Source organism: Puma concolor, chromosome A1, assembly GCF_028749965.1.
Source record: "Puma concolor isolate L17-30 chromosome A1, mPumCon1.1.hap2, whole genome shotgun sequence".
In the NCBI taxonomy this organism is placed as follows: domain Eukaryota; kingdom Metazoa; phylum Chordata; class Mammalia; order Carnivora; family Felidae; genus Puma; species Puma concolor.
This window is the reverse complement of record NC_141667.1, coordinates 34844899-34867760: the sequence shown is the minus strand read 5'-3', so window position 1 is coordinate 34867760 and position 22862 is coordinate 34844899. Positions and strand designations below refer to the sequence as shown.

General features: G+C 38.6%; 1 protein-coding gene across 9 annotated transcripts in view; it reads right to left on the bottom strand.

The window, feature by feature from the left end:
• The window catches only part of GHR (growth hormone receptor), a 274434-nt gene that overhangs the window by 147481 nt on the left and 104091 nt on the right, over window positions 1-22862 (bottom strand). For 4 of the 9 annotated variants that reach the window (XM_086678072.1, XM_086678094.1, XM_086678079.1 and 1 more), the window contains exon 2: window positions 22683-22834. The exons of 4 other annotated variants lie outside the window; for them this stretch is intronic. The gene's annotated coding sequence lies outside the window, so the exon portion shown is untranslated. Of the gene's footprint in view, window positions 1-3121; window positions 3303-22682; window positions 22835-22862 lie in introns of those variants that run through there. One more of the 9 variants, XM_086678084.1, reaches the window with a different exon arrangement.

The following is a 22862-nucleotide window of genomic DNA, read 5'->3' as shown; positions in this document are numbered from 1 at the left end:
GGTTTGAAACTATGAATAAAGGGGAATAAAATTGGACTGGCAAAGGAGGACTAGCCCGAAATAGCATTTCAACTCGTATTAATCAGAAAGTCACTAGAAGTTTTGGGATAGGCAAAGCATGTGTAAAATGGATTATTCTTGGGTTAAATCTGCCCCTCATACTTTCCTCATTAAGTATCACTGAGAAATACTGACAAGATATGGTGATGACTGGATATAGAAGATGATAAAACATGTCTATTGTAAATGGCTGAATATATGTGTGGAGGAAAGATGGCGCTATTGATAGAAATCGGAACTTTGGGATCGGAGCTGTTTAGAGAGGATAAGATCACATGACTGTCTTGGGATATTTGGTACTAAAGTGATTTACCAGTGATTGAAAGACTTGTGGAAATGTTAGAAATGTCTGGTAGGAAGATGAAGGTAGGAGACCAAAGACTGGGAGAGAGAATGAGGTCATTACTGGATTTTAGAGATATTTACATAGAGAGGATGAGTACCAGATGAATTTAATGTGAAGACTAGACTATTTCAGGAAGAACCCCCATATCAACTTGATTAAAAGTAATCTTAAAAACCATGTTAAGCCATATAGGGGAACATGTGTTCATATCTGGTTTGTAATTTGGCAGGGACAAAATGAACCACCACCCACAGCTACCTATACCCTCTGATTTGTATCAAGTATTTAAAAGGAAAGAGGTTAACAGCATCCCTAGAAGAATGATGTTAGCATATTTATATATAGGAGGAATAGTATGGAAGATTAAGGAACTTGTAGCCCTGTTAAGGCAAAATACCAGAGTGGCAGCTGAATTGATAGAAATAATATATCCCCAAATTTTCATTTTACTGAACTAGCTATTCTGATACCAAAAAAGTAAGAGCTGATTAAAAAATCCCTACAGAAGCAGAGGTGTTTATATTGCAAAACCAAGACTCTAGCTAGATAACCTAATAAATGTGTACTTTCTGATGCAGGTGTTGATTAGTAATGAAATATTGCAAAACTGAATCGAGTTGATTTCCTGGTGAAGCTGTGCTAAGAACTCAATGCTGAAAAAGAGGCTAATCCAAAAGAGTATTTGTAACAACCCATTGTAATTAGTACTGGGCACTTACTTGAATAGTTTGCATTTGTTCGTGTCATTACCCACTTTTTATAGTGGTGGTCACTTGAAAATTGTTCAGACCTAAAATGCCTAAGGTCATTTTATTTCTTTCCCGTTAGTGAGACAGAAAAAGTTCACAAACATTACTGACTTCACTAGTTTTGCTGAGATTTCGCTCTTCTCAGAATCTAATGGGGAATACAGGATAGGAAATTATTTTAAATGTGTAATGTGTGAGGGAAAACGGCCTTTCGGAATATTATATATACTAAGTCTCCTTTTTTATAAAACATTTAAAGCATAGATCATATGTACCTGCATTAACCAATTCAGTTACCAATTCAGTGTCCGTGGTGCATTGGAAACAGGGTTAATGTAACTGAGGAAATAAGTATGCAAAATTTTTACAAAATTTCAATTAGATAGTTTAATTAAGCATTTAATTAAGTATATTTGGGACAGGTTGAGACGTGAATCTAGTGAATCTAGATTTTTATGAAATCTAAATACAGATCAGTATTTCTGATGAAATGTTAGCATTCAAATTAAGATGTGCTATAAGTGTAAAATATACACGGATTTTAAAGGCTTAGTACAAAAAAGGGATGCAAAATATTTTGACAAGGCCTATGCTTACTATATGTTAAACTCATATTTTGGATTGCTGGGTTAAATAAAATATATTATTGAAAACTAATATTCCTTGTTTCTTTTTATTTTTTAAATATGATCAGTAGAAAATTTAAAATCACAAAAGTGGCTTTCATTATATTTTATATTTCTCTTTGACAACACTAACATATACATATTATGGTTTGTATGTTTGTACTTGCATTCAGAAACATTAAACTGTTACAGTGGGCATATATGCTTTTGTAACAAACAATAATAAAAAATTATATTTCTAATGATGTATCAAATCCTGTGGTTATATTTTAAGAGGTCGTCCCAAATGCAGAATGATGGGGACTGAAGGTTCGCTGAAGAATTAGGCATGATTATTTTTGTAGGCTTTTTTTTTAGGGTACTCAGTATGCCTTAGTTTACCTTTAGAAGGGTGACAATTCACACTGTATCTCTCTTTGAGTCATAGACAGTGGTGCACTGATAAATGTGTAACAACTGTCTCTCTGGAATTTAAAGAGAGAGAGGGAGAGAGAGAGAGAGGGAGAGAGAAAGAGAGAGAGAGAGAGAGAGAGAGAGTGAGTGAGAGAAAGAAGGACCATGATTGGTAGCATTTACCACTTTCTTTGGTGTAAATACCTTCACCACGGCTGATTTTAAGTTATCAAGTCACTGAACCTGGATTGCCTGAAGTCACTGAACGTGGACCCACAAGCTAGTACAAACGGGACCCAGCACACCATCAGCTCAGGAAATGAATGATGTTATCTAGGCTCCATGCAGGTGACAGGTACAAAGATTAATCTGCTGACATTGATAGAAGATGTAAGAGACAGGACTACTGAGTGGACCCTGGACACAATTTCATTTGATGTCATCTGTTTTACTGTTTGCTGATCATATTTAGTTAATAATCATTGACAGATATTTTCCCAAGTCTTTAGAAATTAGCATCAGCCTCTACCATAAATGCCATCTTTGATCATCATTTACAGAGAGGGTGAGCTTGGGGCTAAGTGCATGTGTTCTGGAGTCAGAGAGAGCTAGGTTCAAATCCTAGCTTTACCAAACCTGTTTACTAGTCTCTAATATAAGGATGATAATCTTATTACCTTTTTCATAGGAAAATCAGGAGGAGATTAAATGAGATGTTCTATTGAAAGCATTTTACATGTATCCAATAAATAAGTTCTTTATTAGACTCTTTCTGATACTAGTAATAAATAGATTATGTTTTGTAATGCTTCCATTGGGCGGATTGGGGTTGGGGCCCTCATCTATATATCATGAAATAGAAGCCTAGGGAGGTGGTAAAGCAGTCAGTAAATATGTTCTCGGGTAGCCACAACATGTACCACTCCCTTCTTCAATCATGCACTTACATCACATAAGGGTCCGAGGAAAATGAAGAGTCATCATAATGTAATGTGTGCATCTTCTAGGATAAAGCAGGAATGCTGCTCATTTTTGCTTGGGTGTATAGGCAATTGTACACCTTTGACATGGATGCCCAGTTGTGGGAAAAAATCTAGAGGTTGATTTCACCCGTAATTACTATCTCAGCTGTTGTAAAAAAAAAAAAAAAAAGTCTATGCTGTTGTTAACTGGGTCCAGATCATTTGTCTTATGAATCATGCATTTCTAGAGATGAGAACTGGGTAGATGAATTCCAATGATAAGAGGCTTGACTTCAAGCTAGGACTTTCCCTGTGAGAATAGAAAAAGCAGCTGGGTTATAGGAATTTTGGTATTAAACTCTTCCTTTCTGGAGAAGTGAAAAAATACAGGCCTTTTCAGAACTAAATACTTAGTGCTGCCCCTATCTTGGTCTGCATGGGCATTCTGCTAGGAGTGGACCTTTATTGGTGCATGGGCAACCTGTTTGAGTTTATTAGTAAGATCCGGTGGCACTTTGCAGTACCTTGACATAACAACTACCCTTGTGGATGGTGGCCAAACTCACCCAGCTTGACTCACTTGGTGCATCCACTGATTCACAATGTGGGCGTATCTCTCACATGAAAGAGAAAATCAATTGCATAGGTACGTATTTGAACAGTGCGTTCCTTTTTATATCATACTTTATACCACTGCACCTACAGAGTCATTTTTGTTTTTCCAAAACAGAATTTGAAAAAGCAAGTCTCTTACTGGATTTCTGCTGTGTCTCTCTCTTTTCACAAGTGGCTTTTTTTTTTAAATCATTTATTTTTTTAGTGTGATACATCATATAGAACATGGAGAATATACTTTAAACAAACAAAGTTGAAGATGTTGGAATTTCTTTCAAACTCTCAGATAGAAATTGGTTTTGTTTTACCTAATTTAATAGGAAATGGATAGCTGTTGAAGACATGATCACAGTGAGTGAAGTCTTCAAGCAAAAACATTCGTTATCTTGATGAAATGATAATCTGACAATGATTAGTAAAGTAAGTCAGTGCACTAAAAGGACTTACTAACAGACCCAGATAACATATAGAGCAAACATTGGGAGAAACTCTTCTTTCCTTTCATCAAGTCCAAAATGAACTTGTTCTTTTAAGGCAAACAAGTTGAGAAACCAAGAGTGAGGCAATATGATCTTCTGGAAAAAGCATTTCCAGAGAAGGTGTCAGCAATCCCAAGCCTTGGTGCCAGCCCGACACTGCCTGACCTGGTAACTCAGGCACTCATTCAATCATTGTGGGCCTCAGTTCCCTCATCGGCATGCCATCCGTGATTTTGTGGTAAGCCAAATCCCAGGCTGCGCAATGTAATGAAAGCTGCCATTCTTTGAGGACTGCTTGTCCCGATGCTGCCAGGCTCCTTGTCCTTCTCTTCTTTTAGCTGTGAGTAACTGGGGGCAGGAGGTCTGCCTCACGTACACGTTGTGTCCCCAACAACTAGCCTTGGGCCTGACATAGAGTAGATGCTTCCCCTAAAAACTGCCTTATTATTTCATTCAACTTTTACAAAGACTCTGTGAAAGACAGCCTCATTTTAACGTTGAGAATACAAAAGTTTAGAGGAACTTTGAGAGGTTCCATGAATCCCCCGACAGAACCATGCCCAGAGTCTCCAAGGCCTGTCTTCACCTTCCCATGCTGCACCGTAAATATGAAACTAGGCCAACCGAGCACATGAGCAGAGTACCAGTGAGGCAGGAAAGCTACAGAGGGCAAGAAAAAAAGAAAGAGGAAAAGTTTGGATTCGAATTATGGACAGGGTCAGACCACAATATTTTCAGTGCTCCGGCCTGTCAAGGGCGGTAATAATTCATAAATGCTGACACAGTAGGTTCTTTAGGAGTATTGCTCAAGGGATATAATATTCATCTCTAGGCCTTACAGCCTCCAAGAGCACCTGGCCTACTTGCGGGTACGTTACTTAAGAGCTATAAAGTGTGCGCTTTCCATGACATGGGGCATCCCCCCACCTCCTTTAAGCCTATATATATAAATAGAAAGGAGTCTACTTGGCCAGACTGACTGGCTGCCAGATAGATGGCAGACACGGGGCAGATCAATGTCAGGTCTCAGCTCCAGGAAGTTTATAATATACCACTTCACTCTTCGAGATCATAGGACGTGTAACAGTTTGGACTTGGACCATTCATTGTTAATAGCTTTAATAGAAGATGTCCTCTAGAACAGTGCTGGGTCACAGAAATATAATGTGAGACACAAGTGCCAGCCACATACGTACTTTCGAATTTCCGAGTAACCACGTTAAAAAAGAAATACATAAAATTTTAATTTTTTAATATTTTCAAAAGATATCTTATTTACCCCAATATATCTAATATATTATTTCATCATATAGTAAATATGAAAAGCATTGAGGTATTTTTCATATGGAATCTTTGAATCTCTGCGTGTATTTCACGCAGCCCATCACAAGTGGCACAAGCCAGATTTCAAGTGTTCCACAGTCACATGCAGTTAAGTGGCTACCATGTGAAAGTGTGCAGCTCAGGGACACAGAGACTGTCGGTGTCCATGTGGCCAGCTCCCTGGCTACCGCAGAATGTATGTGCGCTCATTACTGCTCATGAGCAGAATAAGCTGCTGAGAAGGGACCTTGAAACAGTCATTTTTCAAGATGTAACAATTTCTTAAAGTCCTGGAAAGAAATAAGTCTTGCTACGAAACCAAGAGGCAGGATGCTCCAGTCCTTCCTAACATCCATTTTACATATAATTACCGAGCACTGAAATCTACGTACAGTTAAATCATAAACCCTTTGTTTGTGGCACAGAACTGGCACAGAGCACCAGATCTGTCACTGGTTATGGGACTTTCAGCAAATCATTTCTCACCCTCAGCCTCAGCTTCCTTATCTTCAAAACAGAATGTCTGGAGCATATCAATAGTTCTCAGCCTTGACTGCAAATTAGAACCATGTGGGAAACAAAAAAAAAAAAAAAAAAATGCCCTGCCTTTACCATATATACAACAGCATCTCTGTGGTGGGGCCTGAGTATTAACACTTTAACATTTGTTATGTGATTCTAAAGTGCAGCTAGGGTTAAGAATCACTGACTTAGTCCAAACCAAATGTGCTATGATGTTTCAGTCTGTGCAAATGGAGCTCATATGCCCCAGGGAGCCTTCCTCAGCTGAGTGGAGGGAGAGAAAACAAAACAAAACAAAACAAAACAAAACATCAATCTTTCCCATCCAGTCAACCAATAAATGTAATTTTTGCAATAGAAAGCCTTCTATGCCAACTGGGGTTGAAATACTAAATATAAAGGTAGGAAAAGAAAATATTATCCCATGAAATGGCAAGATAAAAAGAATACATGTAATGGATGAAATCATTCACAGATAAGATCACTCAAGGAATGATGAAACATTATTTCAAAGTGTTGCTGATGAGGTCCCCTCAAGATGACCATCTCTGGGTTTTCAATCAAACGCTAATTTAGGTACTTCCCTGAGGGAATTCTACAGATGTAATTAAGGTTACTAATCAACTGATTTTAAAATAGGGAGATTATCTTAGATCACTGAGGTGAGTCCATGTAATTATCCTATAAAACAGAAGTAATCCATGAGATGTGGCGGAAGAGGAAGCCTGAGAGGTGAGAAATGTGAGAGGGATTTGATGTGCTGTTGCTGGAGGGGACGGCATAGAAAACATGAGATGCAATGCAGGCAGACGAAAACAGGAGTGAAAACTGGCACCTAGCTGACAGCCATCAAGGGAGCAGAGAAGACAGTCCTACAATGACAAGGAATTAAATTGGGTTAGCAATCTTAAGGAGTGTGGAAGCAAATTCATCCCCAGAGCCTCCAGAAGGTAACAGAGCCCTAAAAAGTTTTTTTTTTTTATTTCAGCATTCTTTAAGCAGAGAATTCAGTTGAGCCATGCTGTGTCCAGACTTCTGACCTACAGAATTGTGAAGTATTAAATGGGTATTGTTATAAACCAATACATTTATGATGATTGCTTATGGAAGCAATAGAAACTAACACAGTCTCCAAAAGTCCATTAGAGAGTCCTAGATTGATTTCCTAAACATCAATCAGGAAGATAATTATCCAGTCACCTTTGAAACATGTCCAAGTGAATAAGGGCCTTTTTCCAGAGCACAGAAACTTGTGACTTGAGAGGCAATCTAGTTCAATCAATTAATGATGGATAAGGAGTGCTAAAAAAAAAACTTAGATACCAAATAATCTGTGGCTTTGTCTCCTCCAACTATCCTTGGCCAAGAGCACTTTAATCAGCCAACAAGAATGTGCCAATATGGAAACAGGTACAATAATCTCTCAGAGCTAGGTGATGCTCTCACCTGAAGTCATTCAGTTCCCTCTATTCCAACTCTACGATTGCCAAATGAACTTCTGATTCTTATCTTACTTTCTGGGTTTCTTCTCTTTCTGGATAACCAACACAATAAATAGCTGAAATGAAATTGCTTGACAGATGAAATGGAGCATAAATGAATGAACTGGCATTCTGGTATACTGGTCCATCTCTTGAGCTTGGCTAGTAGAAATTGAATTCCTAGAGTCTAATCACCTCTGGGTCATTTGATGGAATTTATTTTTTGAACACATAGATCTGGACATGAGATGATCCCAGGGAAAGTGAGAAACACTGCGAGCACTTGTCTGAATTAGTTTGTTGGCCTTGCTTCTCATCTTAACCCCAGGTCTAGCCAGGGAATTAAAAACAGATGATGTGTCAATGGGAAGGTAAATCAAAACAAAGGTCAAGGTCTATGACAGAATAGGGTAGGGGGAAGACAAGGATAAGCAGCATTTATTTTATGGAAAAGGTGGTTTGGAAGGGGGAAGTACAGGCTATCTTTGCAACATGTCCTTGTAAATTTAACATCTTGGCTCAGGAGAGCCTGTTTTTAGTCCTTTGCATTAAACATTTAATTCCCAGGAGCCTTGTGTTTACCACCTCATGAGACCACAACGTAACTCAGGAAATGGAAATTCAATGAGCTGGCCATGTTTCTCCTAAATCAGTTGGCTGGTGGATGATGACTGGAACAAGCAGGCTGAGCCAAACCCTGACCCACTCACTAATGAATCACAGAGACTGTCCACCTACCAAGAAGTCAAAGAAACAAATACTTCAGTGCTTTTCCATTGTAATCTCTGGGTGATTTCAGTTTCATATCTTGTAGAACAGTAATACAACATTTATCTTCTAACCTGAAAACTGATTCAAATGAATTTTTTTTTATACCCAACCTCTTGTGATCATGTTACTAACTAAAACTTTACTTCCAAACGAGGAAGAAAAGCTACAGGGAATCCCCAGGGTGGCAGTTTATATAAAGCCTCATGTAAATACTGCAGAACTAGAGAGCAGGTTCCCCAGACATAGGGACTAATACCCATAAGCATCTGAAATAACTCCTGCCCAAATTGAACTCAGCACCTCCTACCTGTCCCCAATCTCATTCCTCACATTCCCTGTCTTGATTGATGAGATTAGGGTTCTGCAGCTACCTGAACTAGATACCTTGGTTACCCCATCCCTTTTCACAGGTAACTTGATGCTATAAGAGAGTAATTCTACCTCAGAATTCTCTAGGAAATGTAACTCCTCCTCTCCCAATCCTAGCCCCACTGCCTCTTTCCTCGTGCAGCCTTCCTCGTGGTCTATCTTCCTTTACTTTTAAGGCTGCTGCCAGACAAATCACAAACCTATTTATGCTTCCATGAAGCCTTCTACACTCCCCGAGAAACGTAAGTGTTAACTCTTCTGTGCCTCCACACGGACTTTTTTTAACCTCTGCTATACACAATGCCACAGTCAGAAGATGATGAACCCATTTGTGGAATAAATGAGTTCTCAGTGCCTGTGTTACTATCTAACGCTCTGCAGGGCAGAAAAAGTCCCACTTCCGCTATTTATTACTCTACCCCACCACCAAAGTACTTTGCAGGATTCGATGAGTGGACAGATATGTGGGTTGGTTTTGCTGGCGAGTATTGCTGGATATAAGGTGGGCCAGAAGCACTAGAAGTTCTCCCCTCCCCCCAAGAACATCCACAGTATCATCTACCTATAGTTTCTGGATCTTTAGAAGTTAGTTTGGGTAAAAGAGAGCACAGTGCAATTTTGGGGTTAGAAGATGGGCCCAGGACTGAACTTTGGGCAGCCAGAATACAGTCTGAGGGTGCCAGGTATAGGTACGAGAGAATTTCACAAAGGGACAGAGGGTCACAGGTCAAAATTCTGCCTAGGACCCACCCGAATGGCTGCGAATGCTGACTAAAGGCTGCACTTGTTTGGAATATGGCAGAACTCAGCTTCCACAGGTCAGCCTCCCCATGAGTAACCTCACCCTCAGTCCCTTCAGATTCCCCATTCAATTTCCTCTCTACCTTTGCAGGAGGGGCAAGCAGGAAAAGTCAAGAGAAAAAAGAAGATGTATCCAGGTGGCTTTCTGCTTTCCTTTTATCATCAGCACAGCACAGAGCATGCAGTGTAATTATTTTCCTGCAAGTTATTTGCCACGATCACCAGGTTACGTTCTTTAAACTACAACTGGTTTAAACATAAGTGGTTTTGCTAGTTTTTCTCTTAATCAGAATGTCTGGAAGTCCAAGGTTAGTGCTGATGGAGGGAAGGAGAGCCAATGTGGAAGCCAGAAGCCCAGTGAGAATCCGAGAGTTGGAGGGAGCTCTAAGGACCATGTTAGTCCAAACGTTTCACTTCACAGCCGAGGTAAGCGAAGTGCAGTGAGACACCACTGCTGGTTACAGCCCAGCTGGGAGCAGCACCCAGGTCTCCTGCCCCTCCTCCAATGGTGTTTTTTTTTCTTTTCTACAACTCCACATTGTTGTGGAGCAATCACCTGTTGCTGTGATTTCAAGAAGCAAAAAGCCACACTTAGCCTCAGCTCACATGTGCTGTCATACGCAATATCATTTATCATTAGACATTCAGGACAAGCAAATCATAACACGTATGGGCATACAGCCACCCAGTTCTTCTAGCAGCCACAGAGGGCTGGCCACTACCCACCCTCAGCAGGAGCGGAGTGCCCCCTGCCAGCTTCTTTAGGGTAGGAAAAGAGGCCTTGAGTCATTGAGAAAAGGAGTTTACTCATAACCAGCCCTAAAGTCTGGAGCAAACTGAACTGAAATTTCTGAAAATAATCCCGGATAGAACCTTGCAAAAATCTATCCTCTACACGGATGCCACAGTGATTTTCCTAAATTGCTGATCAACAGCCTCTGATTCAGACTCCTCATTATCAAATGATAAACTCCTAGAAAGGTACACCCAGCCCTGGGCAGTCTGACCTGGACTCTTTTTTTTTTTTTTTTTTAACGTTTATGTATTTTTAAGAGACAGAGCATGAGCAGGGGAGGGGCACGGAGGGGCAGGGAGGGGCAGAATCAGAAGCAGGCTCCAGGCTCTGAGCTGTCGGCACAGAGCCCAACGTGGGGCTTGAACCCACAAACCGCAAGAGCCTGACCTGAGCTGAAGTTGGACACTTAACTGACTGGGTCACCCAGCACCCCTGACCTGGCCTCTCTCTACCCTTCCATTCCTATCTTTCACTAATTTCCCAAACCGCCCCTTTCCTCTGTCCACGGGAGGGGACTTCTCTGAAGTTTCCGGACTCTTCACCTCTTTGGCCCCTCTGCCACCTGTCTTCTTCCGACTTCACCCATCTCTGTACTCATCCCCCCAACCCTCAGATCAAGGTCACTTCAACTTAGATGCATTTCTTCACTTACCAGATAAAATTAGGAGCCCCTCCTCTCTACTTCCATACAGCCTTGACAAACCCTTATCAGAGCAATGTAAGATAGCCATGATTTTCCCATCTCTCTCCTGAGATGCTATTTCACACGTGCCTAGCACACTCCGTTTAAAATGAATTTTGAAGGAATGAACAGAGACACCTGACACTGTTTTAAAAATGGGTATTTTAAGGGGTGGGAGCATGTCCTTCTGTGGAAAGTTCATCTGAGTGCATTTTAATGAGATAAAGTGGCATTTCCATCATATCAGGCATGGTGGGATAGCTTGATTCAGGCATGCAGTAAGGAACCCAAAGCATAGAGAGCACAAAAGCATAGAGAGCACAAAGCATAGCTAGGCTAGAAGCACAAAAAACCAAAGTAATGTTTTCTTTTTCTTTAAAGTGTATCTTTTCTCCTTACACCTGTCAGAATGGCTAGAATAAGACAGACAGGAAATAATAGGTGTTGGCAAAGATATGAGGAAAAAGGAACCCTCATGCACTTTTGGTGGGAATGCAAATTGGTGTAGCCACTGTAGAAAACAGTATGGAGGTTACTTAAAATATTTAAAAAAAATAGAATTAGCATATGATCCAGTAATTCTACTAATGGGTATTTACCCAAGGAAAGTAAAAAAAAAAAAAAAAAACTAATTCAAAAAGATATATGCACCCCTAGGTTTATTGCGTTATTAACAAGAGCCAAAACAAAACAAAACAAAAAACAAGAGCCAAGATATGGAAGCAACCCAAGTGTCCATCAACAAATGAATGGATAAGGAAGATGTGGTATATATATATATATATATATATATATATATATATATACACACATACATACATATAAATACACACCACATACCATGGATGGTATACCATGGATGGATCTATAAGGTATTATATTAAGTGAAATAAATCAGAGAGATAAATATCATATGTAGAATTTAAGAAACATAACACAGAAAAAAAAGACACAAAAATTCATACTCTTAAATACAGAGAACAAACTGGTAGTTACCAGAAAGGACGTGGGGTGGATAGGTAAAATAGATAAGGAGATTAAGAGTACACTTATCATAATGAGCACTGAATAATGTATAGAAATGTTCAATCATTACATTGTACACATGACACTAATGCAACACTGTATGCTAATCATATAAATATAAACATATACACAAAAAAGTGTTGACCTTTTCTAAGACTTCAGAAAACCTAGAAGAAAATGAAAAGCACACATGGACCAGAATCAAAACTATGAAGTGTTTCTTGAATGCAAATTATAATCTCTATTGACATTCTCAAAATGTATGAGCCCCTTAAATAATCAGAAAACTAGCCTTTCATTCAAAGAACAAAGTTTGGAAACCCAAATTATATCTCACATGTTCAGCTAAGGAGTATGCCTTCAGTACACTAACATTCATATGTTCAGTTTTGTTTTGTTTTGTTTTGTTTTGTTTTGTTTTGGCAGTTGACAAGAAGTTAATTTGCTTAAGGAAAATCCCTCAGTCAAGCCTTTCTAGCTTTTCCTTGCCGTTTTAATGTGGTACATGCTATAGCCCCACAAACGTGTTACTCCAGTATAATCTGCAGTGTCCTAACTAAAGTTACTGACTGGGTCTTATCTGCACAGTTTTTGTGTCCTGTTTGCTTCTTGAATCTGATTAACCAGAATATTTCTCTTACCTCTTTTTAATATGTGAAGTCACTTGACCTAATTTATGTGTAGAAGCACTACACCATTGGTTTCAATCTTTATATTCTGTGTAAAAACAAAATCCAATTTATATAATAAAATCATTTCTCTAAAAATTTAAGTCATTTTCAGATAAAAAAAATAAACATGCATTTCTGATACGCAAAAAAAATCTGTTTTTTTCTGATAATATTTTATGAACTCCAGCACAAGGAAAGGGGGTTTTGTTTAGAGTAGAAAGGAGAAGGATGAAGAAGTAGAGGAAAGAGGGAGCAAGGGAAATTAGGGCAGTTAGGGGAAAGAGTGAGGTGGGAGAAGAAAGAAAGCAACTGGCTGAGCCATCAGAGATTTACATCAAAAAAAAAAAAAAAAAGAGACCTGACTCTCAGCCTCTTAATCAAAGTTAAAAAGAACGGCACGCTAACAAATAGTCCGGCAGACATTCCTGAAGTAGAAGCTGGATTTTCATAGGGTTTCCTCTGGGCTTTACGGCAAGAGGTTTTTAGATGCCCTTTTTCATTCAGTCATGTGTGCAAGCAGACCATATTATTCAAACTTGGTTAAAATCTGTCAGAAAGAGGAGGCATGAAGGTGGAATATGGTGAATTTCTTGGTCACTGCTTGGCATGTCTTAATCACTAGTTTCTCGGACTTGCTGCTTTCACTTATATATGGCAGCAAAATCCTCTCCAATCAATTATATTCCCTCTCGTGAGCCCCGCCCCCCCCACATGGGCGCGCGCGCGCGCACACACACACACACACACACACACACGCACGCGCGCGCCTCTGGTACCAGAAGAGTAGATGAAAGCACACGACCATTGCCTCATATAACAACCTCCCCCCACCCCCCGACCTTTGCCCAGAACGTCTTTGGGTTCTGCCAACTGAAGTGAAGGCCAGGCCTGGGCTGGAGCCTCGTGAGACCCATCACAACATCACAGTAGAGCCAGCCAGGCCAGAGGAGAAGGCAGCCAAGTGTTAAAATTCAACAAAGAGTACGAGCTGGACAGGCTGACGACAGTGATAGCCGTAACTAACTCTAATCCCGTGGTCTAAGGAGCGCAAAAATGAAAGCTCTCAGAGGGCAGAGGTGTCCATCTGCTATATTCACTGGTGTTTCACTGATGTATACCAAGTGCCCAGAGTGTAACACTTTGAATACTTGTTAAATGAAGGATAAATGAATGACTTCCAAAGCATTAGTGCCCATTGGAAATCTTAACACACTTAACTGTTAAATGTTTAACCATAGTATCAACGGTGCAAAGTAGTGGACTAGAAAATTATTAGTACTACCTACATATTAACTGGATATCTATCCCACTAATAGGATATTTGGGTTGACTGGCAGGAGGACATAGTACTGAGATTACGCGGGTTTCTCTTTTGAATTAACTTGTAATAAAGAGAAGTAGGTCTCTCTATGAAAAAAAATCACAAGTCAGCAAAAGGTGCTACACACTCAACATTTAGTGAATTAGGTCCACAAGCGGCACAAGAGACAAAATAACTGCTTTCTAGCTCTGGAGTTTCACCATCTTTTTTGTTGTTCCTCACATGGTTGGAACATCATGATGATTTCCATCACCGAGTGCGGGCTGAGTTGTTATAAATGCAAGGCTATGTTACTAACATTCCTGTGTATGATCAACACTCCCGTCCATCCTATTAGTACGAGAAGACTGCTCATGATTTGTGACCACAGCCGGAATTAGCAAGGCCTGTTGGTGGTGAAAACTCCTTTCTGCCTACTTGGCTTTCCTAAGTTTGTATGCAAGAAACCATTCTATGACATCATCCACACAAAGTCCTATAATATAAGAAAACCTCACAAGGGAACATTCACTTGACTAGGTTAATTAACAATGACTAGATAGGAGTCTCATTAATTGTGAATTGGAGGTTAATTTATTACGAACTCATATTTTGGATGTGTAGAGGCAGCCTTCCTGACGCAGGTCTCTAAAGCACATTTCTGAAGTTGAATTCAGGGGTCCAGAAACACTTCCTCCCTCAACTTGGTGTTCCTGCAGTATTTGTAGCACAAGCCAGAAACAGAGGAGTTACCCGGCCATCTTCTCTACCTCCTCTGTCCCCATTTCCTCTGTCAACATCACCTCTTCAGCATCTTGAATTCGTTTCATGCCCTTATCCTCTGTATTGCTATCACCAAGTCCCAGCCACTCTGTCTCACTCGGACTTCAGGAATGCCCTCTTAACATCCAATAAGACTCCCTCCAATCCATTTTTTACACAAAGATTATGTGTTGAAACACAACTGTGATTATGACACCCTTCTGAATAAGACATTCAAATGACTTTCCTTCTCCACAGTACTCATACCACAATCCATTAAGGTGGTCTCATATTTACCAGTTGTGCTTAATAGTCACTCACTCTACTTTCAACTAGTAATGGAATCCAGTGCAAGAAGACGTTTCCCACACAACCTTGCAGCAAACTGTGTCACGTGACTCAGTACTGGGTAGGAGGATGTGAGCAGAAGTGGCAAGTGCATCTTTCAGGGAAATGCACATCTCCTCTACTTCCCCTTCTCCACTCCCATTGGCTTGGATGTTGATGTGCTTGGTCACCAAACACATGGATAAGAGCTACCTAGATCTGGGGAACACTTCTGGAAGTCACTCTGCAGAAGAATCACAGAAAATGTGGGTTTGAACACCGGCAAAGGACCGAGGGGCCAATGGTTTTTTTGACCAGCCAGCATAGATCTTTCTAGCTTATCCTTGAAAGAAGAAGGTCATTTTCACCTAATTTTTTAGGCTCAACTGTAAGGGTAGTTGGAAAGAGTAATTACACAGGACTTGCACAAAAACATAGGCTGAAATTTTATCCTTAATACCTATTTTTTTTTCTTTCTTTTCTTTTCTTTTTTGAAGAAAGAAAATGTACCTGAATGTATAATGTGACAGGGCTTTTTTTTGAGTCCTTTATTTTTTTTTTTTTTACAAGACTTATGAATCCTATTAGTGTGCTACAATCAGAAGTATTTTTTACTTTAGAACCTGTGAATTGTTTTTTGGGGGAAATTATTAAGGCCACAGAAATGACCACCATAGTCAGATAGAAATATTTTGGTCTAATAAGAAAATGGGACAATCTATCCCACCCTATCCCAAACCAAATTTCCAAACCTCAAGTTAGTAAAAACAGTTAATAAACACTGGTTATACAAAGAAGAGTAGGGAACTATAGGAAATTAGGAAAAGGAGCCTGTCCTACTAGTGTCGTGGGTTATATTTTTCCAGGTTTGGGCACCCAGCTTCCCAAAACCAAACTGTATACTGAGCAATGTATTTTGAAATGGTGCCAGTGGGACAAACATGAGGCTCTCTGCTTCAAACAGCATTTTATTCACAGATGCTTCATATTTGTATGAAGGAGATGAGCTAAATCAAGAGTAGGAGTATGTGATGCTGGTTTGCAAAATGATATTTTTTCCTGAAGCCAATCTTTATTTTATTTTTCTGATAGTAAATGCACAATACTTATGTAGAAGTTTGGTAAGTATTAATACAATGTAAAACAAATTATGAATTCCCTTTCTGTCATTCTCTTTCCAATAAAATTTCTAAAGAAAGCTGAAAACAGACCCTATACAAAAAGCTGTCTCATGTTTTTTCTTTTTCTTTTTCCATCTAACATTAGTGTCTCTTCAGTACCTGCAATTAGATTGCCACTTTATCTAGGAAATGCAGCTTTTAGCAATTCTTTGTTGATTCCAATGAAATCAACCTGACTCAGCTAATATGAACTAATTAGACTGAGAATGAAGTCCTAATACCAACTGCTGTCCAATAGTAATTACTTGACATTAAATTTTGGGTGACCCAAGCAAATTCTATAAGCTTAGAGAAGTTTCAAGTAAGAGGATAGGGAGCTTGAAGACATTACAAAAAAATCCATGAAGGACCCAAGATGTACTGAGAGAGAGATACATGAGAATGGCTATGCACAGCAGCAGAGATCTGATGTCATTATAGTAAATCCCCATTACATGGAATTATATGGCAGCATCCTCTTCCTTGCTGGCTAAAAAAGCACAATACCCTCCTGCCCAACCACCACCACCCCAAAATACAAAAACTGCATATAAAATTTAATGGCTGCACTAATTAATATTCCTCCATATTCTTGTTTTTCTAACTGTGAGTCACAGCCTATTATACTGTAGGGTTAGTCTAGTGGGCCAAACCCGGCTTTGTTTGCTGGCCTATTTACACAAATAAAATGGTGCTATAAGGCTAAATTTTCATACCCCCTGCCCCAATTCGTATATTGAAACTTTATCCTCAATGTGATATTTGGAGGTGGGGCCTCTTAGGAGGTGATTAGGTGATTAGTGCCCTTATAAAAGTGGTCCCAGAGAACTCCCTGTACTCTTCCACCATCTGGAGATATAGTGAAAACAGCTGTCTATGACCCAGGAAGTAGGCCTTCACCAAACATGGCATCTGCCAGCACCTTGGTCTTAGACTTCTCAGCCTCCAGAATTGCAAGAAATAAATTTCTGTTGTGTATAAGCCACTCAGTCTATGGTATTTCTGTTACAGAGCCAGAACAGATGAAGACAAATGGAGAGGAGAAGGGAGGAGAATAAGATAGTTTCTTCACATGAACCTTTGTGCTGGCCAACATGGCACTGCAAGTTTACACTTTGAACTTCCTCCTCTGTGCCAACTACTGCAATGGTAGGTTTGTTTGTTTGTTTGTTTGTTTGTTTATTTATTTATTTATTTATTTATTTATTTATTTATTTATTTATTTATAACTAAGACAGTAGTACTGGAAAATGTTAAAGAGCAATTACAAGCCATGGAAGGCAGATTGAGGAGCTCCAACCCACATATGGTGGGAGTTCCAGGAGAGAATTTAATTCAACTGCAAGAATCATTTTTGGAAAAGGTTATTATTAATTTTATAAAATTAAAAGAATGGAATGAGTTTTCAGATTAAAAACCCACAATACTCACCAAGGATTATAAATAAAAAGTAAATTCACAATAGGGCATCATGATAAAGAAAAACTCTTTAAAGGGACTTCAAGTAAGAGGCAGATTATCCACTAATGAATTCAAACATACCAGTAGAAGATTTTTCCTCAGCAACAACAAATGTCAAAACACAAATGAAAACCTTTAAGTGTCAGAGAAATAACCATCCATTTAGAATTTGATACCTAGCTAAACTGTCACTAAGTCTTGTGGTGAGCAGGTGGTGGAGGGCATATGAAAACAGTTTTCTACCTAAAGATTCTAATTTAAATAATTATTAAAAGAACTATTTTTGCAAGAAGACATCAATCATCTTAAAAATATACTGAAAGTCTTTTTTAAAATGTTCTATCCCAACTATTCCAGTTATTATACCTATATTTGTTGACCCATTTCTCTGCCCCCCATTTAAAGCCAAACTTCTCAAAGGAATTACATTAGACTCTTATTCTCAATTCCTCTTTGTCCACCTTCCTAAACCCATTAAAGTTAGGCCTTAACCTCCACCACTCCAATGACATAGATTTGTCCTTGCCACTAATGACCTCTACATTGCTAAATCTAGTGGTTAGTTCTTAATCATCTCATTTGATTTATTAGCATCCAACATAATGGATCACTCTTTGAAACACTATCATAATTTGGTATTTCGACACTATTCTCCATTGATCCTACTACCTCACTGGATACTTCATCTTGGTCTACTTTGCTGTGTCATCTTCATTTCCCAGCCATGTGACATTGGAATACCCTTAGTCCTTATCATCCACTCTTCTCTACCTACACTTATTCCTAGGTGATTCCATTTGTAATATGTCATTAATATCATCTATATGATTATGTTCTCCAAATATATAACTTTAATTCAAAACTCGAACTATAGGCTTATACATCCAATTGACTAATAATCCCCTTGGGTGCTTGATAGGAATCTCAAACTTATAAATCTATAAACAAACTTTTGATTTTACCCTCGTAACCTTTTCATTCCACAGTGTTGGTCATTTCATTAAATATCACCTTAATCCTTCCAGATTCTCAGGCCTTTCAGTCATACCTTGAAAACCAATCCATCAACTAATTCTCTCAGATATGCCTTCAAATTACATCCAGAATGTGATAATTTCTTTCTATCTTTATCTCTCTCACCCAAGTCACCAATATTTCTTATCTGGATTATTATAAACATTTCTTAATTAGTCTACATGCTTCTGGTCTTGAAAACCCTTATCCCCAAATATATAAGTCACCCATCAAGATCTTGCTAAAATAAAAAATGTCAGTTTTTTGTTCAAGACCCTCAGATGGCATCCCATCTCACTTAGAGTAAATGCCAACGTGCTTACAGTGGTCTAAAAGTCTTACTTGGTCTCCTTTGACCCTCTCCCCCCACCATTAATCACTATCTCTGCCTTCATCTACCACACTTTTCCTGCCCATTCTTCTCCAACCACACTGGACTCTTTGATGTTTCTTGAAGACCCCATGCAGTATATGCTATTCCCTCTGGGATATTTTTCTCCCAGATTTTCATCAAATAGCCATTAAAATATCACTTCATCTTTGAGCTCTTCCCTGAAAACCCAGATTAATAATAACTCTTATATCTTATTCTTCTCCATAGCGCTTATCTTTATTTATTTTCTGATTTTTATTTATCTCCTCTTACTAGAATGTCAATTATATGAGTTCAGGGATTTTATCTGTTCTGTTCACTGCTATATTTCCAAGCACCTATAACTACAGCAGGCCAATAGAAGACATACAATAAGGATTTATTAGATGACTAAATAAACGGTGAGGAAAAACAAAGGTAAAACATGATAGCCAACTCAAACAAATATTGTTTGTAAAAACAATATAGGCCACATTTTCTACTGATCAAAAACGGTGAAAGAAACTTTTAGATGAGGCAAATAGGTGAGTTTATCTCAAAGAACAATTAAAATGTGTTAGATTTTCTACTTTGTTTGGGAGAAGGACAGATAATCTGTGTGAAATGGGAACACTAATGTTGCTTGATGTGGGAGTGAGCGGCCCAGCTGAGGGGTGCATGAGTACATGGGTGTAAGGTCAGCACTGATGATGTGGCTGTCGCAGGCCTCTGCTGCCTTAAGAATCAGCACAGTTGTTAGGGGACCCACATCAGGGAAGACTGAGAAGGTCACACCCCACCCAGACTCTAAGAAGGGAAAGAGAAGGTGAGCATAATCATGGTCTTGGGAAAGTGGCAGGCCTCACATAGTTTAGGAATAGAAAGAGGAGATGTTATAGACTCATGTTCTGTGGATGTTTTTTCTCAGTAGGCAGAAATGAGAATCATTATTGCCAGGTAATAACTATACGTATTTGAAAAAAAAATGAAAGAAAAACCTTTGCATTTTTAGCTTTGCAAAGAAACATTTCTGAAGAGTGATTATTTAAACCAATACCTAAAAAAAAGAAAGTCTACCAAAATATGCTTCAAGACATTCTGGGGGAAAAAAGCCCCAAAAGATAATACAATAGAAACATCCTGTACAAGTAACATTTAGACCAGGAATGCAAGGACAGTGCAATATCAGAAAGATTTAGCAATATAATCTACTGCATTAATAATTTTAAAGAGGTAATCAAATGGTTATTCTACCATGCAGAAAACCAGTGTTTATAATTTAACATTTATGATAAACTCTTAATAAACTAGAAATCCAGAGTTTTCTGAATCTGACAAAAATATGTCACCCAAAAACCTGTACCTAACAGCATACTTAAAATGAAACTTTTCAAGCGTTCTCACAATTATGTGGCACAAGAAAAAAATGCCTATTATAAAGGCATACTATTTACATGGCATGGTACCTTATAAGGACAGGAAAGTTGAGATCAACAGGGAAAAAAAGCCTAGAAAAGTTTAAAGCATATATATGATCTTAGAACACAACAGAGAAGGCACTGCAAATAATGGAGAAAGAATAGAGCTCAGTAAATGGTATTGAGACAACTGGTTTTTCATATGGAATAAAAATAGATCCATGCTTTACACCACATATACAAATTAGCTCCATGTAAATTCATTGTCTACACATGTAAAACAAAACTTTGAGAAGTAAATTAAAGCAATTTAGAGTACAGGAGAGATTTAAATATAATATACTCATGGAGGAGAAAGTGACTGCTTAAGCAAGGCACAAAATGCAAAATAATAAAAGAAATTTAACTATATCAAAATTTAAAGATTGTGTTAAAAGAGGTCATGAAAAAAATTAAAATGCCATCAACAGACAGGAGGCAAAATTTTCAACAATATATTTTTCAATATATGAAAAAGTATGAGTCTTATGTATGAAATATAAACACATATATTAAAATACATATACATTAGGATCATACACACTTACACGTTTTTGGAAATCAATAAAGAGAACAGACAATAAAAGAGTAAATAAAGAGTAGAAATAGATAATTCACAGAGGAGGAAATCCTAATGGCCCTATAAAAATGATGTTCAATTTTACGAATAATCAGAGTAATGAAAATTAAAACAATGAGATACTGATTCATATCTACCAACCCACACATAATTAAGTCTGATAATAAGTGTGAGCAAGGACCTGGTGGGAGTGTAAATTGGTAAGAGAGCACTATGGAGAGCAATTTGTTAGTGTCTACCAAACACGAAAATGCACATACCCTATGATGTGGTAAGCCCACTGATATATACTCCAGAAAAACTCTATTACATGTATCCTAAAGGAAATGTCTAAGGGTATTGATTTCAGTACAACTTATTTTTGTAAAACAATTGAATCATTTTAAATTTTCAGTAGTATGGGAATGGATAAGTTGTAATATTTTCATGAGATGGAGTAATATACAGATATTTTTAAAAGAATGAGCAAGGGGAATATAAAAACATAAATTCTGAAAACAGAATGTTTGATAGTAAAAGTAGTGATTGCCAGAATACCACAGTCCATATTTGAAGTAAAACATATGGGTTTACCTGGGTGCTCAACTCAGTCAGTTGAGTGTCAGACTTTGGCTCAGGTCATGATCTCCTGGTTCGTGAGTTTAAGCTCCACATCGGGCTCACTGCTGTCTGCCTGTCAGTGCAGAGCCTGCTTCAGATCCTCTGTCCCCCTCTCTCTGTCCCTCCCCCACTTGTGCTCTCCTAAAAATAAATAAATATTTAAGAAATAATAAAGCGAAATATATGAAAATTTTATTTATTTTTTTTTTGAGAGAGAAAGTTTGCAAATACATGTGCATGAGACAGAGAGGGAGAGAGAGAAGCCCAAGCAGTCTCAATGCCCAGTGCACAGCCTGACATGGGGCTCAATCTCATGACTGTGAGATCATGACCCGAGCTGAAATCAAGAGTCAGACGCTTAACTGGCTGAGCCATCCAGGCATCCCATGAGTATTTTAAAATACACAAATAATTTGTATTTCACGCATACAATAATCATGTTTTATATATGTAGCAAAATTTAAATGTATAAAAACAGGACTGTACAAAGGCCAACACATGGCAGTTGTTCTGGGGTAGCAGAGAGTAGGGTGATGCTGAGAAAGGCAAAACAGGGAACCTCAAATTCACCTGTGTACTTTGTTTCTTTACAAATAGAAGCTAGGCAGCACACATGGGAAAAATATTTACTTTTGATGTATTCATCTGGGTGGCAGGTACATGGACACTTATTTTAGGGTCCTGAGTATATTAAAAAAAAATAAGAGTATTAGAGAGCTCTAAATCTATATCCCTGCCCAGGGTCAAAAATAACAAGCCTGCACAAATTTATGCAGATAGAAAGATAAAAAGAGGTTCTGATAAAGAGGAGTTTGTGTAGGGCACCCACTCCTGGACAACACTGACAGAGGAGGGTTGGAATGGTTACTCAGGTGAGTTCCGGTCACTGAATCCATGACTGTCACCCCCATATGCACCCTACCCACCCTCATGGCTCAGCAGTTGGCCCTCCCCAGACACAGTGTTATATGACAAGGAAGGGGAGCTTTCTCAATACCTGTTTCTAGGCTAGGCTGAGGAACATTTTCTTCATAGATTCCAGAGAAAAGCCACAGAGTGGACCTTCCAGGAAGAACGGCAAATCACATGTGAGATTGCACAGGCTAGGTCCTGTCACAAGGCTTCCCAGAGTTCTGGTGCCAGCCATGTCTGATTAGTGCAAAAAAAAAAAAAAAAA